Source organism: Acomys russatus, chromosome X, assembly GCF_903995435.1.
Source record: "Acomys russatus chromosome X, mAcoRus1.1, whole genome shotgun sequence".
NCBI lineage: Eukaryota > Metazoa > Chordata > Mammalia > Rodentia > Muridae > Acomys > Acomys russatus.
The window spans coordinates 62,520,894-62,538,191 of record NC_067169.1 but is presented as its reverse complement, the minus strand read 5'-3'; the positions used below and the strand labels follow the sequence as shown (position 1 = coordinate 62,538,191).

Sequence of the window (17,298 nt, the reverse complement as noted above, 5' to 3'; positions counted from 1 at the left end):
GACCCCTATTCTACTGCCTGAGTTATACATACCTTCCCCAAATAGCACTGCCTATGTCCTAGCCCTCATCAATCCCAGCACCTAAGAACCTCTCAAGAGTCTCAATGTACTATTCACAAGTAACACCACAGACTCCTGCAGAGACTCCAACCCCACCAATACAACCCTTCTGTCCCCTCCCTCCATAGTCTACTGATGATCTTTAACAATAACCAGCTCTAGGAAAGATTTACTCGTGCTGAAATGTGGCACCTTTAGTTCACATATTAATACTGAGTGGCCCCAATACTGAACCTGAAATACCAACTAGCTAATTCAAAACCTAATATATTAGATTAGAAGCAAATATCAACAAAATTAAACCAGAAAAACATATTTTAAATAAACTTTTGGGGGAATCTGAGATTGTGGCACCTATTGCATACTGCTTCTCAACAGCAGGAAAACCACAACTGCACAGTGACCTAAAGACCAAACTGAGAGTTAGAAAACACCAGTGCTGCTGAATCCCAGGTAAGAGAGACCCACATTGTGTGGAGCACGGGTGGGTCCAACCCCTCGCCACCCAGCTAACCCATAGAAAAATCCCAAGGGACAACCTACACTAGCTGCCATCTTGAAAAAACTGTGAGACACTCATATAGCTTTGGGTTCTCTCCACGTGTCTGCTCCTTACTATATCTGGGACACAGAGCAGACAGGCAGAGTTGAGTCCTGACACTGGACACAATCCACATTAGCTGCCATTCTGAGAAAGAGTGTGCAGCACCCAAGCACTTTTGAGCTCTGATCTCTCTCAGCCTGCCAGCTGCTTACCAGCCTAGCCCATCTGGGTCACAGAGCAGATAGGTAGAGCTTTGCCATCTCAAAAATGCCTGTGGAGCACCAGAGCAGTTTTGAGCTCCTATCTCTCTCAGCCCTCCAGCTGCTTACTGAGAGACAAAAAAGAATTAAAATCCGTATTTCTGGGTCACAGTGACAAGTTGTAAAACACAGCTGCAAGGAGAGTCAAGTGCATCTGCAAGAAAGTTCCCTTAGCTGCTTACTGGAGTAGCCCTTCTGGGGCACAGGGCAGATAAGCAGAGCTCTGCCATCTTGAGAAGGCCTGTGAAACACCCCAGACCTTTGGGCTCAGATCTCCCTCACACCAACAACTGCCTACCAGCCTGGCCCATCTGGGATACAAAGCAGAAAGGCAGAGCTGAATCCAGCATAGGCCAAGACTCACATTTGCTGCCAACTCAACAAGGTCTGTACGGCACTGGAGCAGCTTCAAGCTTGTATATCTCGCAGCTCCCCCCCCCCCCCACCGCAGGTGCTTAGTGGCCTCGCCCATCTGGAGCACAGCAGATAGACAGAGCCCTTCTATCTTGAAAGGATTGTAGGGCACTTGGACAATTTTGGGCTTGGAAATCTATCACCCCTCTCCTCTCCTGCCTGACCCAACTGTGATAGAGATAGGGAACTCATCTGAACTGAGCTGGGTACAGGATCTAACACCCACTGTCCAACATCCTGAGGAGGCCTCTGGGGAGCCCTAGCAAACAGCCTTTGCCTTGAAGCTCTTATTGATTTTTCCCAACCAGCCTGGCCCACATGGGACACAGACAGTGACCGCATTGAAGGAAACTCTAGGCCTGCTAACACCAGAGACAACCAGATGCCTAGAAGGCAGTGCAGGAAGACTAGCAACAAAACTCAGAGCCCCATAACACCACCAGAAACCAGTGATATTACTACAACAAGCCCTGGAAATATGAATGTCCATGAAGCACAAGAAGAAGACTTTAGATGTGATGGCAAGACTGCAGGCCTTTTTGGAGGGAGGCAAAAGTGTGCATAGGACCTCAGTGATGTAGGAGCTTGGAAGGGGCTGAGGCCAGCTCCATCAGTCCACCAGCTACCTAGATCCTGTGCTATTCTCTGGAATAAGTTCAGCCTTTTTGTTCATTGCCAAATCAACAAATGATGGCAGAAGATCCAAACATGGCCATTACGGTGGAGCAGCAGATGCTAGCAGAAGTTTCTGCCCAGGAACCTGTACTAGAGGCTCCAAAAATAAGGAAGAGAAAAGCCAGAGCAGCAGAACACAAGGGCCTTAAGTAAAAAAAAAAAAAAAAAAAAAAAAAAAAAAACAGCAAGTCCACAAAATAAAAGAAAATAAAAGCAAGGGAAAAAATCACAGATACTTAAAGTAAAAAGAAAAGTGGACCATTTCAATGGTGTTTCTGAAGCTGAGCTTTTCACCAAGACTGTCCTGATATTTTGACCTTCAATCTGGACATTGTTATTATTGCCATTAACCCAGAACTAATGCTGCTTACAAAGGGCATCATTACCCTGGGCTTGAAAAATCACTTCTGGAAGTGTTTGTTCATTTCAGGACTGAATAAGGTTCGGCTGAACAACATGGATGACCACACTCTACCCAGGAAACGTGGCATCAGCTTCACCAACAGCCAGGCAGCAAGGATCTGTCCAGAATTTTGGGAAGGAGGGCTGATCCTAATGCAGAAACTGGAGAAATACCAGCCATAAAGAAGTTTTTGGACTAAAGGTTAAGAACTTGGAATATGGGCTTCAATTCCATAAGATCCCAGGCACAGAAACTCTCTGCTAAGTCATGCTGTCTTCCAGTGCTAGCTGTGCTCATTTTTCTCAAGTTCATTACTGTATTAAGCTGAAGGACTTAAGAGATTAGCTGAAAGGCAGTGTATGTAACATGGATCAGACCTGACAGGATGCATTCCTCTTAGCGTGCTGGACCCTGAAATCCTGCATCCTTCATGTTGCAGAAAAAAAGTGCTTCAATTGCTGTGCCTCATCAGAACAGGACCGCTCCCAGGATAGCTTTGAAGAAAGCTTCCAGTCCCAATTGGTCCAGCATTTCTGACTGTCCTACACAGAACTCTGATTAAGCCTGTAATTTCTCAACATTTTGAATCTGGATGACAAATGATATTCCTAGATTGTTTAACTATTTCCCCAATTTTATTTGGGCCTCTACAAAATATTATTCACCCCAAATCAGCCAGAAGAAACCTTAAGTAAATGACTTCCTATTTTCTTTAAGGGGGGTTGTGTAGGTTTTTCATTGCTTTCTTGGGTGATATATGTTTATTTTCATTGGGAATTGGTTATAAGTTATTATTTGTCTTATTTAAGGATAAAAAAAGATTAGACTCAGGGATCTCTCTCCTTCCCTTTACTTTTATTCTTATGTTTGCATATAGGGGTTAAAAAGAACAAAAGGAGATATAGAAGTATATAGTGAAGATAGATCAAAAAGTAGATCAGTGAATCTACTCCTCAACTCAGTGCCTTAACTCTTAGTCACAGGGTTATTTTTAATTCACTGGTATAGAATTTGGTATATAGAGGCAAAATAAGTTTAATTTTAGATACACTTGTACATAATTTAAATTTAGGAATTTTCTTCACACACACTATTACCCTATTATGCAATATTGTACCCATACAATTCAAGTATAATACAAGGCTTACTTCCAATTCTTTGAAAGTGTTATTGCTGGCTGCTTAGAGTAAGTAAGTTATACAAGTTAATTGTTAGTTGATCAACTTGTGGTCATATCAATAACTAGTTTACTTGTATCACAAGAGTATAAATCCTAGGTGTAACAAATAGATATGATTCTATAGAAAAATAAGTTGAAATAGTTAGATGAGGTCTTCAAAAACCTCAGAGACATAATAATATGGCACTTAAATATGTTTTTATTAGTTTAGAGATTCACTGACAAAGAGAAAGGTTAACTCCTGGCAACATCCAGCCTACCTCAAAGAGGATGATGAATATCAAAGAACCTCCTTATGGAGATGGCTTCACATGTGGCAAACAAGCCACTGGGCAAAATCCCTCATTTCTACCACAGACAGAATTCTGCCTAAAAAATAGGCAAGACTAGATGTAGGCAGAATCGAAAGCCAAACTCTGCCAAGACAAGGTAAGTAAGTCCTCAATATTTCCTGCCTCATAAATATGTCTGTCACATATATTGGGCCAGAAAGCTAAAGATGATACTCCAATATTATAGAGAGTTTTGGGTGACTATTCAGGTAGCAAACTGTCTCTGTCATCTTCTCATTTGGAAATCTACTAACCTGCACTCATAGCATACTCATGTAATCAATTTTATTCCTTATCAAGTCTCTGATGGGGTTGACAACCAGATAGTTTAGTTTCATAATTAAGCTTAGTTGTTTAGGGGTTAAAATGTTTTCAGGTCTAGATAGATGTTTTAAGTTGATAATGATGAGATAGATAGATATTGTTTTACATTCAGAATTTTATATGCACCAAGATAGGAACGATATTTTCTTCAAGGTGGCCAAATACAAATATCCAAAACACTATGACTGTAGCATTTATATAATTCCTGATTGTTTTGTGGTTCTTCTTACTGTAGGCAGTTCTTGGGGGTGTGTGTTTGTGTACATGTGTGTGTGTAAAATAATATAAATGGATATGTAAAAATATTTATTAAATAAAATGGAAAAATCTTCCAATATGTCCTAATTCTTGACACCTATGTGCTTTCACAAAAACATGAAAAAGAAGAACAACCATAAAATTTGTCTCTGCCAAGAATCTCAGAGACTGTTCCTGAGAAAAGCAACATAGAAGACACACAAGACAATGATTTCAAAATAGCAATAATAAGTACATTTGGAGTTCAATGAGGATATGAATAAATCATGATTGAAGAACAAAAAACACAAAGAAAACAAATGAATAAAATAATAAAAACAAACATTTCAAGGACTGAAAATAAAATTTGATAAGATTTCTAAAGTAACCCAAAATAAATTTTGAAAAAAGAAATCAGTAAGCTAAAAGAAAAGAAAAAAAGGTTCCAAATGAAGTTTCAACAATATAATGGATCAATTGAAAAAAATAATATTAGGAAGCCTAGAAGATGTGGCAGAATAAATGGATCACAAATGCAAACAAAATGATAAATTTTTTGAAAATATTTTTATTATATTTCTTTTTAACATATAAATTTATATTATTACACATGAGTAAAATAAACTACATACAGCAGGAAGAACCATGAAACAATCAGGAATTATATGTTACATTCATAGTCTTTTGGCCATTTGTATTTGGCAAACTTGAAGTAATCATCTTTCCTATGTTGTTGTATCTAAATTTCTGAATGGAGATTAATATCATCTCTGTTAACTTAAAACATCTATCTTGATCTAAAAACATCGTAAAGCCTAAACTACTAAGCTTAATTGAAAGACTAAACTATCTGGTCTTCAAATCCATCAGGGACTTAAGAAAGGATAATACTTAAATACCTGAATGAACCTGGAGTGTGGGTTAGCAGAGTCCAAAATGAAAAAATGACTGAGAAAGTTTATTACCTGAGCAGTCACCCAACACTCTCTATAGCATTGGAACATCATCTTCAGCCTGCTGGCACAATATATCTGATAGGCTTAAATAAGCCTGAGGCAGGAACAATTGAGGACTTGCTTACCCTGCCTTGGCAGAGTTTGGGTGTCGACTCTGCCTGCATCTTAACTTGACCATTTTAGGCTGAATTCTGTCTGTGGCAGAAATGAGGACATTTTGCCCAGTGGCTGGTTTGCCACATTTGAAGCCAACTCCATAAGGAAGTTCTTTGATGCTCATCTCTTTCTTTGATGAAGTCTGGGTGTTGCCAGAAATTAACTTGTCTTGTTGTCAAAGAATCTTTAGAATAACAAAAACATCTTTAAATGCCATATTCTGTAGGTCTCTGAGGTTTTCTGAAGACCCTGTTTAACTATTCTACCTCATATATCTATAGAATTATGTCTTTTAGGCCTAGAGTATATATTCTTATGATAAAATTAGATTAGTTTTTGACATGAGCATGATTTGCATCAATATACAAAATTCAATACCATTGAATTAAAAAAATAACCTTATTTGTGAGTAACAATTAGGGTCTTGAGATGAGGAATAGATTCAATAATCTACCTTTTGGTCTATCCTCACTATATATTTCTTTATCCCTCTTTCTTTCTTTTCAGTTACTATCTTCTTACCTACAAAAGAAAGATAAAGGAAAAGAGATGTGTCCCTGAGTCAAATCTAGTTTCCTCTCTGTAAAAGACCAATAGTACTTATAACCAACTCCCAATGAAAATAAGTATCTGTAAACCAAGAGAGTAAACAGAAACCTATCCAACCCCTCTAAAGGAAATAGGATGTCGTTCTCTTAAGGTTTCTTCAGGCTGATTTGAAGGGCACCCAGCAAAATTGGAGAAAATTGTTAAGTAAGCAAGGGATAGCATTTGTGGTCCATTTTTCAAAAGTTGTGAAATTCCAGGCTTAATAGGAGTCCTTTGTGGGACAGTCTGAACTGCTGGACCAATTGGGATCAGAAACTTTCTACAACATTGTCCTGGAAGCTGTCCTGTTCTGATGGGCAACAGCAACTGAGGCACCTGGGGCTGGAACATGGAGGGTGCAGAATGTCAGCATCCATCTTGAGGAGAGGAATGAATCCTGTCGGGTCTGATCCAGTGTCAGTGTCCAGTTCTTTTGTTCTGAAAACATATTATCTCACAAGCATTATACAGTTCTAATATTGTGATGGTACGAGGTGTGCAGGAATTACAGAGTAATTAAGGCTAGCTCTCTTCTCATTGTATGAGTAGAAGTAAGACATCTGCAAATCTTCCTTCATGCCATACTAAGAATGATCTCTAATTATAAGTCACAGATTATCTGTGACCAACATGAAACCTAGTCTATGCATAAACCTTCGTATCTCAGCCAGTCTCAGAAGTGTTCCCATGCAGTGGAATTAGCAATTAGTTCCCTGCTTGTTCTGCAGTTTGAATTCTTTACATCCCTATTGAAGACCCCTCCCTCATCACCTCCTGATCCAACCCACTCCCTCATGCCCTTCCTATCCCATCCCTTGCCTCATATCCTTTCCCCCCACCCCTAGTCCTTAGCAAAGGGAGCCCTTCTCTGCTTATCCAGGGTCCTCTGTACTACCTGTAATCTCTTCTTCTGTGGCCTGGCAAGGCTACCCCACCAGGGTATAAGTGAACAACTTTAAGAGGCCTGAATCCATGTCAAAAGTAGTCCGTATGCCACATGTTGTAGTACCCACTTGGAGACTGTGCTGCCTATCTACTACATTTGAGCAGAAGGTCTAGGTCCACGTCCCACATAGACCTTGGTTGGCTCATTAGTCTCTGTATTGTAATGTTATTAAGCTGGATTAATAGCCTAATATCCACTTATGAGTGAGAATATGCCATGTGTGTCTGTTTGGATCTGAGTTACCTCACTCACGAAGGCCTAGAAGACACAGCAGAATAAACGGATCACAAATGCAAACAAAATGATGAATTTTTAGAAATCAAAGAAACAATGGGAAACCCTAAGACAATTCAAGGAGAGTAAACCTACTACTAATAGGTGTAAAAGAAGGAGAGGAAATCAGGTCAAAACCACCGAAAATATTTTCAAAAAAGTCATAGAAAAAAGTATTAATGGAATGCTCAAAAGTATAAGAATATACTTTAAAAACTTTGATTCCACCGAACTGGAAACACTTATATTTAAATCAAGAAGAAATAAAAAGTTTAAGTACACCTGACACAAGCATAAGACTGAATCAGCAATAAAACACTTTCCAAAAAGAAAAAAAAACCACCCAGATCCAGATGAATTTACTGCAAAATTCTTTATATAATAAAGGAATAACTAAGACTGATTTTTATCAATCTATTCTATAAAACAGAACAGAAAAGCATAATTTAACTTATTTTATGAAGCTAGCTCTATCTTGATTTCTAAACGAAAAAATACAGAACAAAGAAAAAAAAACTATAGACTAATCTCCCTGGAGGAACATAGGTTCAAAAACGTCCCAATGAAATACTTACAGACCAATCTTGAGAACATATCACAAACACCATTCGCCACAATCAAGTCAACTTTAGCCCAGAGATGCAGGGATGGTTCAAGATATGTAAATTAAAAAAACACAGTCTGTGATGTAAATAGACTGAAGAATAAAAAAATGTGTCCATCTAATAGATAAAGTCCTTTGAGAGAATCCAGAATCTCTTACTAATAAAAGGACTGGTGAACAGAGAACAAACATCAACATAATAAAAGCAACTAAACAACAACATCATACTTAACAAATACTTTAAAGATCTTCATTAAAATCAGGAACAAGACAAAGATACTGAGTCTTTCCAATCTTGTTCAATATAGTCCTTAAATTCTTATCTATAGCAGTAAGACTAGTGACAGAGATAAAAGGGATACAAATAAGAAAGAAATAATTCAAAGTATCCTTATTTACAATTAGTATGATTCCATGTGTAAAATGTTGCATAAGTCAACAGAAAAATTCTACAGCTTAAAAAGTTGTTCAGCAAAGTGGAAAAATACAAATTAATACAGAAAGCCTTATTTATATCAATGACAAACCTATTAAGAAATTAGAAAAATGTTACCAAAGAGAGTAACCTAAAAAAAACTTGTACTAAATTTAAACATGCAAGTGAAAGATATATACAATGAAAACTTTGGGACTCTGAATGAATTGTAGAAGGTACCATTAGATGGACATACCCCTTCATGCTATTGGATTAAGGAATTAATATGATAAAAAAAAGTCATCCTAACAAAAACAAGCTACATATTCAATGTGATTCCATCAAAATTCCAATGTAACTCTTGATGGAAATTGAGAAAAAAATGATATTTAAATTCATATGGAAACAAAATGAATCAGGACATCCAAAACAAACAAACGTTAAAAATAGTGCCAGAGTATCACCACTTAAGATTTAAAAATCTGTAATAATAAGAACATAAAATAATCACACAAAACACACTAATAGATATAATTGAGAACCCAGGTACAAACACATACTCCAATAGCCACCTGATATTTGACCACAAGACCAAATTTTTTAGTAGAGAAAAGGCAGCATCTGTAACAAATGGTGTTAGAAACACTGCATACATACATATTAATGACTTAAACTGGGTCTTTACCTCTCTCTCTGTAAAAACTCAACTCCAACTGAATTAAATACCTCAATATAAAACTATATGCTGAATCGGTTAGATGACAAAGGGGATACACTTCAGCTTACAGACAAAGGAAAGGAACTAGACCCCAGTAGTGAAGGCATTAAGACCAGAATGAACAAATGTAAATTCGTGAAGCTAAAATCTTCTGTATAGCAAAAGGTACCATCAAAAACAATAAACAAACAAACAAAAACTAAAAACAAAATAAGATACTACAGAGTTGGGGGAAAAAACCTTAACTAGCTATGCATCTGACAAACAGTTTGTTTTTAGATATACAAGAAGTCAAATAACTAAACCCCAAGGGAAAAAATTAAGCTGCCCAGCTAAAAATGAGGCATGAAAATATTTCTAAAAGGATGAAATACAAATGACTAAGAAATATTTTGAATGTTCAGCATCATAGAAATGCAAAGATTGCATATTACCTCCATTAGAATGGTTTCAAGTGCTTCAAGAAATTCATATGGAAATCTACTACTCTAAAGGTTTCCTAAATATATATACACATGTATAAAAGAGAATAAATAGATTTGTCTATAACAGAGGGACAGTGTCTCTACCAGACAGTATAGGTTATCAACTACAAAGCCCAGTGCAAGGACTGGGTTACCTCTATTCGAGTTCTTGGTCAGTCATATCCCCTTAACCCCAAGCACTATAATCTATGCCATTACTCTTGGTTACCCTCCAGGAATTTGATGGTAAACTATATTTCTAAGTATAACACATTGTTGAGTAATACAATCATTTTGTGACTTAGTATACTGGTGTGTCAAATGGGAATAGCAGCAACAGTAGTAGTAGCAGTAGGAGGAGGAGGAGCAGCAGCAGCAACAGCAACAACAGCAGCAGCAGTAGTAGTAGTAATAGTAATTCATATTTTATTGGATTTTAGGTCTACATTTATCAAGTTCAAAATATTAAAAAGCCCTAATTTGAGTGTCAAGAAAATAATATGGATACAAATGTTTTTATTATTACCAACTTGATAAATCAAGTATGACAGAAATATAAAAATGAATTTACTTCATTTGCCACATGGACATAAAATATCTATGAAATATACTCTCTTAAATGGAATTACAAAAAAGTTTAAATTGCGTCTGACAAATTCTCTTCTTCTGATCTCTTTAAAACGTATCATAACTGAACTTTGAGAAATACTACCAGTTTTAAAGCTATCCCTTGTTTTATGCTGTCATCTAATACAGGTTGTTTAATATTCCTTTCAATTTAATTTTGAACTAATTGTCAAAGAGCGAACCTTCTAAGCTAAATTAACCCTATGAAAGCTCACATCTCAATGCTTTCTTCCAGTTATCTACTGCTTTTTGATCAGTATTGCTAAAAGAGTGCTATATAAGGAAGTGTCAAGCTTTTCTTTTTTTTTTTTATGTATGTCACCAAGAGCACATTTTTCCTATGTTTAGAATTGTCCAGTAGTTACTAATTCTCACTATTAGCTTTCATTCTCTCCTTACTACCTTCTTGCTTCCAGTTCTGTCTAAACAGCCACACTTGCTACTGTCAGTAATGTGGAAAGGAATGACCTTGTTGACCTTTCCACAGACTCACTGGAGAATTCAGACTAAAATTGAGGGTAAGGCTCACTTACATCCTCCCTGCCATATAGTAGAGGTGTTCAATGATATGATCTTAAGAAATTAACAAGCAGAATCATCCTCTTTAAGATGTTTTTAGGCCTACATAGATGTTTTAAGTTGATAAAGATGAGATATGATAGATACTGATTTACATTCAGAATTTTACACTCAGCAAGATAGGAAAGATAGTTTCTTCAAGGCTACCAAACACAAATAGCCAAAACACTGTGAATATAACATTAACATAATTCCTGATTATTTCGTGGTTCTCCTTCTCTATGTAGTTTATTATATATACATAATAATATAAATGTTATGAAAATACAAAAATATTAATTAAAAAAGAGTTCATGAGTTTAAAATATGTACTCACTATATCGTTTTAAAGGTGTGTTTTATTTGGGAATTCAGGAAATAAAATTAAGAGGTAATTGCTGAGTACAAATGCTTCAAAAAGTATAAATTAAGATGTGTAAAATGATAAACTTGAATATTGAAAAAGCTATGCACTGAGAATCATTAAATCACAGTGATTTATGCCTGGTTTTTAAAAAATTAATAAATCATTGATTTTAAAAAGAATAATGATTTATTTATTTTTTAAAAATCATTTAACACAATCTAAAATTAATTATAAACAGTATTACAGCATTAATATATCTAGATATGAAGTCCTATGCCAATAGGAAATCAAGAGTAATACACTTCCCTCACACAGTCCTAGGTGACTGTGTGCCTGAAGTTTTAATAATCCAAATCTCAATAACTTTTCTTTGCAAACGAAGTGTTATTTTATCAATTTAGAAAGAACTAAGCACAGAAAATATCAGTAGAAAACAAAAGAGCATAAATTATTTAAAGCTAGTTGATAAAAAATTATATGACACAGATGCTTTTATTCAGACAGTATTTTCTTGTAATATGATTTTACACATTTAAGAGATAAAACTGATTTGTTATACAATATTGAACTGACGGAATTCTCTAATCTGCCACATGGTATTTTTGTTTTTTCTTAGTCAAACCTTAAATGTAAAATATTACTCAGAATTTAAATCTCTCTTTAAAGAAATTATTCAGTTCAGCATAATTGGTGCTATCAGTTCAGTGATTATTACATTTCAGCATTTTTAATTCCCAGTGACTCAAACAGATCAATGCTATGTTTATAATAAATTTTCTATAATAAAAATTTTCAATGTATTTGGGGAGTAAACCTTCAAAAAAGTTGAAGAAATTCTATAGTCAATGTACAAATTGACTAATTACAATATAAAGAGACCTTCAACAGGAAAGATGAGACAGCAATTAAAATCTACCACATTTTATTGCTAATGGATTAAAGTGCTCCTTGTTAAAAAGAGCTAAAAAGTTGATCTAATTCTACATAATTTGAACCAATAGTTAATACTTAGAGGCCAGAATAATTATGATATTTAGGCACAATTTAGTGCCTAGTATGTAATATTTCAAGTATATACTGATGATTTTTGAAAAAGCAAGATATTTGAAGCCAAGGAGATGGCTCAGCAGGGAAAAGTGCTTGTTGTGCATGCACACTGACCTGACTTTAGAGCTCCACCCATGCCAAAGGAAGACTCAGTAATGTCTTCCTGTGGCAAGATGGGAGGCAGATCAGGAAAAATATCCAGAAATTTATGAGTCAAGAAGTCTGAAGTAACAACATAGTGTAAATGACAAAGGAGACTCTGCCTCAAACAAGATGAAAAATGACTACCAATACTCAATGTTGTTAACTCCAACCTCCACATGGGTTATGATACATGTACATATTCAAACATAAAACAACACTTCCCCTACACACACATAGAAACACATACATGGTTTTTGATTGAGACATTTTCAAAATGATACATGCAATTTTTTAAGTAAAATGAATATCAATAGGTCAGATTAGCAAGGTACTATACAATATGCCAAAAAACCGTTGTTAACCATCTGCATTGTTTTCTAGGTAGTGAATTTAGTGATTCTAATACCATAAGAACAAAACACGGGCCACAAATTAAAATGGAAAGTTACTCTTTTATAACTCTACTACATGGTACCTTTCCCTCCTCCTACTTCTCCTGAGTTTCTTGACTCACTGCTTTTACTCTTTCTTCAGGAAAATGATCCTTCACTTACCTTGATTTTTAGGTTAACCAATCATTAAACCAAAAACTCCTATGTTGCTAAAAGTCTTTTCAAACCGCAACTTGTAAGCTTAGATTAAAACAAAAATCAATTCTTGATTTTGTTTAGTTTTGCTTTGTTTGTATATATATATCATTATTAATAAAAACAGATTCCAAATATAGAGAGAAAGGCCCTGAAATTGTTACATGTCTCTTCTTCTTTACAACTATACCTAACACACACACACACACACACACACACACACACACACACTGCAAATCAATAATATATATCAATGACAGCACATTCTTAATAATCCACAATTTCTTATATTGTGAGTGAAAGTAGATATTTTTAATATTTTATTAATTTACTCATAATATATCTCAATTGTTAACCCATCCCTTGTATCCTCCCATTCCTCCTTTCCTCCTGCTTTCCCCCTACTCCCCTCCCCTAGGGCTGGAACTAAGGGGTAACTCCTCCCCCTGTATATGCTCATAGGGTACCAAGTCTCTTCTTGGTAACCTGCTATCCTTCCTCTGAGTGCCACCAGGCCTCCCCATGCAGAGGATGTGGTCAAATATGGGACACCAGAGTTCATGTGAAAGTCAGACCCCACTCTCCACTCAACTGTGGAAAATGTCCTGTCCATCGGGTAGATCTGGGTAGGGGTTCTATTTACTGCACATAGTCCTTGGCTGGTGCCATAGTTTTAGCAGGACCCCTGGGCCCAGATCCACCTGTCATAATGTCCTTCTTGTAGGTTTCTAGGACCCTCTGGATCCTTCTATTTGCCATTCTCCCATGCTTCTCTAATCTAGAGTCCCAATAGCATGTCCTCCCCTGTGTCCCACTTTCCTGGTAAGTGAAGACTTTCATGGGACATGCCCCATTAGCTAGTGTCCAGATATAAGTGAGTATATACCATTTGAGTCTTTCTGCTTCTAGGTTAACTCACTCATTATGATCATTTCTAGCTCAATCCATTTGTCCACAAATTTCGGGAATTCCTTGTTTTTAATAGCTGAGTAGTAGTCCATAGTGTATATGTACCATAGTTTCTTTATCCATTCTTCTACTGAGGGACACTTAGGCTGTTTCCATGTTCTGGCTATTATGAATAAGGCTGCTATGAACATGGTTCAGCAAATGTTCTTGTTGTGTGCTGGAGCATCTTCTGGGTATATTCCAAGGAGTAGATATTTGACAGTATAAAACCATGCTGAATCAATAGATGTGCTGATATTCCATAATAATGATCTGATATGCACATTTTTATGCTACTTACTCATGAATAAATGTGGAATTAAGATAATAACTCTTTATAATATTATTGTCAGACTGGATGATAAGCACCTGTCTGTGATTAAACAAGCAAACGTTTTCTTACATCTTCATAGATTTACGTTATAAGTTAGAGTATTTGATATTCTAAGGCAAGAGGTAACACAAAAGTACCAGAATCTAGACCTTCTATCTTATTATCTGTAAGTTTAGTATGCTTAGATTTTATTTATTTATTTACTTACTCACTTACTTATTTGGAAGGGTGTGTGCATGTGCTTCTGTGCATGCATGTACACACATGTGTGTGTGCAAGTGTTGGGTGTGTGCCATGGCACACATTTGAAGATCAGAGGGCAATTTACTGAGGTCTGTTCTCTACTTCTCCTGTTTAGATACTAAAGATCTAAGTTGTGTGATCAGGCATAATAGCAACCCACTTTACACACAGAGTTATCACTTTGACACACTTATCATAAAGCCTAGTTAGCATCAAAAAGTATTTAGCTCATTATTCATGAATCCATTATATGTTCTTGTAAATTACATTCCTATAAAGAAAACAGTTAACTAACTGTATCCAATTTGGCATTTCTTTTTTTGTTTGTTTGTTTGTTTTGTTTTGTTTTGTTTTGTCCTTGGGTTTTTGGCATTTCTTAAAAGAAATATTAATGAAAAAGAAGTGTATCACTATAAGCAACTTTACTATGCCACATGTCTAAACATGAAAGTTTCAATTTTGCTAGTTTTATGTGAGTCACAAGGGAACACTATTCTGGTGATTCTGTGAGCATGTAGTTTTCTCAATTTTCCTTAAAAATGATTTGAAAACTATTTGTCCACCAATTTTGGGAATTCTTTGTTTTTAATAGCTGAGTAGTATTCCATACTGTAAATGTACCACAGTTTCTTGATCCATTCTTCTACTGAGGGACACTTAGGCTGTTTCCAGGTTCTGGCTATTATGAATAAGGCTGCTATGAACATGGTTGAGCAAATGTTCTTGTTGTGTGCTGGAGCATGACCATAATGAGTGAGTTAACCCAGAAGCAGAAAGAGTCAAATGGTATATACTCACTTATATCTGGACACTAGCCCAAGGGATGTGTCCCATGAAAGTCTTCACTTACCAGGAAAGTGGGTCACAGAGGAGGACATCCTACTGGGACTCTAGATGAGAGAAACATGGGAGAATGGAGAAATAGAAGGATCCAGACGGTCCTAGAAACCTACAAGAAGAACATTATGATGGGCAGATCTGGGCTCAGGGGTCCTGCTAAAACTATGGCACCAGCCAAGGAAAATACTTGCAGTAAACTTCAAACCCATACCCAGATCTAGCCAATGGGCAGGGCATTCTCCACCGTTAAGTGGAGAATGGAGATTGACTTTCACATGAACTCTGGTGCCCCATATTTGACCACGTCCCCTGGATGGAGAGGCCTGGTGGCACTCAGAGGAAGGATAGCAGGCTACCAAGAAGAGACTTGATATCCTATGAGCATGTACAGGGGGAGGAGGTTCCCCTCAGTCACAGTCATAGGAGAGGGGAGTAAGGGGAAATGGGAGGGAGGGAGGATTGGGAGGATACAAGGGATGGGATAACAATTGAGAAGTAATATGAATAAATTAATAAAATATATTTTTTAAAATGATTTGAAAATTATTTTAAAACACCATCTCAAAGCAAAGCCATTCTAAAAGATTTCTCAAAATATGGGAATAGCATATCAACTGCAATGTTATAAAAATCTGAACACTCAAATGAATGTCAACAGTGGTTTGTAACAAGTGAGTTCTCATGAATTCTAAGAGAATTCAAAATCCTGCTGGCTGTTGATAAGCTATCAGCAAATCAAAGTCCCATAATATAATCTAAAACAAGAATAGAAGTACTATTGTGCTAGAAGACTGTCTCCTCTTGCTGTTTCTTTTCTGTAAATGAAATGCTCACAAACTTATCCTTCTGTCCAACCACAAGCCAAATCAATGTTCACTCGTACTCAAATAGAACAAGGTCAGAGTATTTTTTAAGTAAGAAAAAAAATCTTTGATTAAAGCTGAGAGCTGCACCACGTTTAGACAGGGTCATGACCCCAGGCATCCATTTAATCAAATTTCTCTGCTGCCTGTCCCAGTGGAGCCAGCACAACAAGAAACTCTCTCAATGAAAAGGGGGGGGAGGGGAAGCATACTCCACACCCCACATTGTTTACACGCTGTTAAGTAATTATTTCACTCTTCCACCCCCACTGGCCATCAACAGACAAGTCACCTCCTTGGAGATTCTGAAAAGCCTATTTAGCTGTATATCACTTATTTCAGTTTTTTTCCCTCTTCATAGTTAAGCTAACTGCTTAGTTTACAGACTTCTTTATGATTACTAAAGTATACTCTGTCCATGCTAATGATCTTGCTAATTATAAGAGTGTTTATCATACAGATGCTCAGCTTCTCTTTATGTTTCTCAATTATGTTATAGTAACAATTTCTACATGATTCTTTTACCTCATCACACCACTATAATGTTCCAAGATGTATACCCTTCCCCAATTACATATACACAGAAAAATCTGTTTTGTGAAGGAATTACGTCACTGTGAAGTAGTCAAACCAACTATTTTCAGTAGTTTAAAACAACATTCTTATCTTCAATGTAGCACTTTTCCAGGGCAAAGAGCATAAATTAGTCATGCAGATATAAAGAATTATAGTTTTCCTTTATTAAGTAGCTTTATCAGCCAGAATAATAAAGATAGATAAAATGGTAACCTATTCACCCAACCCCTCCTAATTGCTGTCCTAAGATGCAAAAAGGGAAATGAGAGCAAGCAAGAAAGATTTATTTGTGATTGCAGCTCAGGAATTAAAGGCAGCTTGAAAACCAAATATATGCTTTCTTTCCAAGCATATATTCTTTCCAAGACCAATGAGCAAACCTACGAAATACATCGTGTTTAGTGTCTCAAAACAAAGGGCAAGTGCCAGGTCTCAAAATCAAATGCCATTTTTCTCTCAGATTTTTTTTCATATTTTCTGTTGAAATACAGATATTTAGATGATTTTGCTCATCACAGGAAATAAAAATTACAAAAATGTTTATAGCATGAATTAAAAAGAAAAATTCACAAACCTGCAAAAGAATTACCTAAACGGCTCTTAGAATTCTTATTT

General features: G+C 36.3%; 1 protein-coding gene and 1 pseudogene across 1 annotated transcript in view; one reads left to right on the top strand and one right to left on the bottom strand.

Moving 5' to 3' along the window:
* Dach2 (dachshund family transcription factor 2) overlaps window positions 1-17,298 on the bottom strand; it is a 520,209-nt gene that overhangs the window by 399,225 nt on the left and 103,686 nt on the right. The window lies entirely within an intron of this gene.
* On the top strand, window positions 1,924-2,737 carry LOC127184613 (G/T mismatch-specific thymine DNA glycosylase-like; annotated as a pseudogene).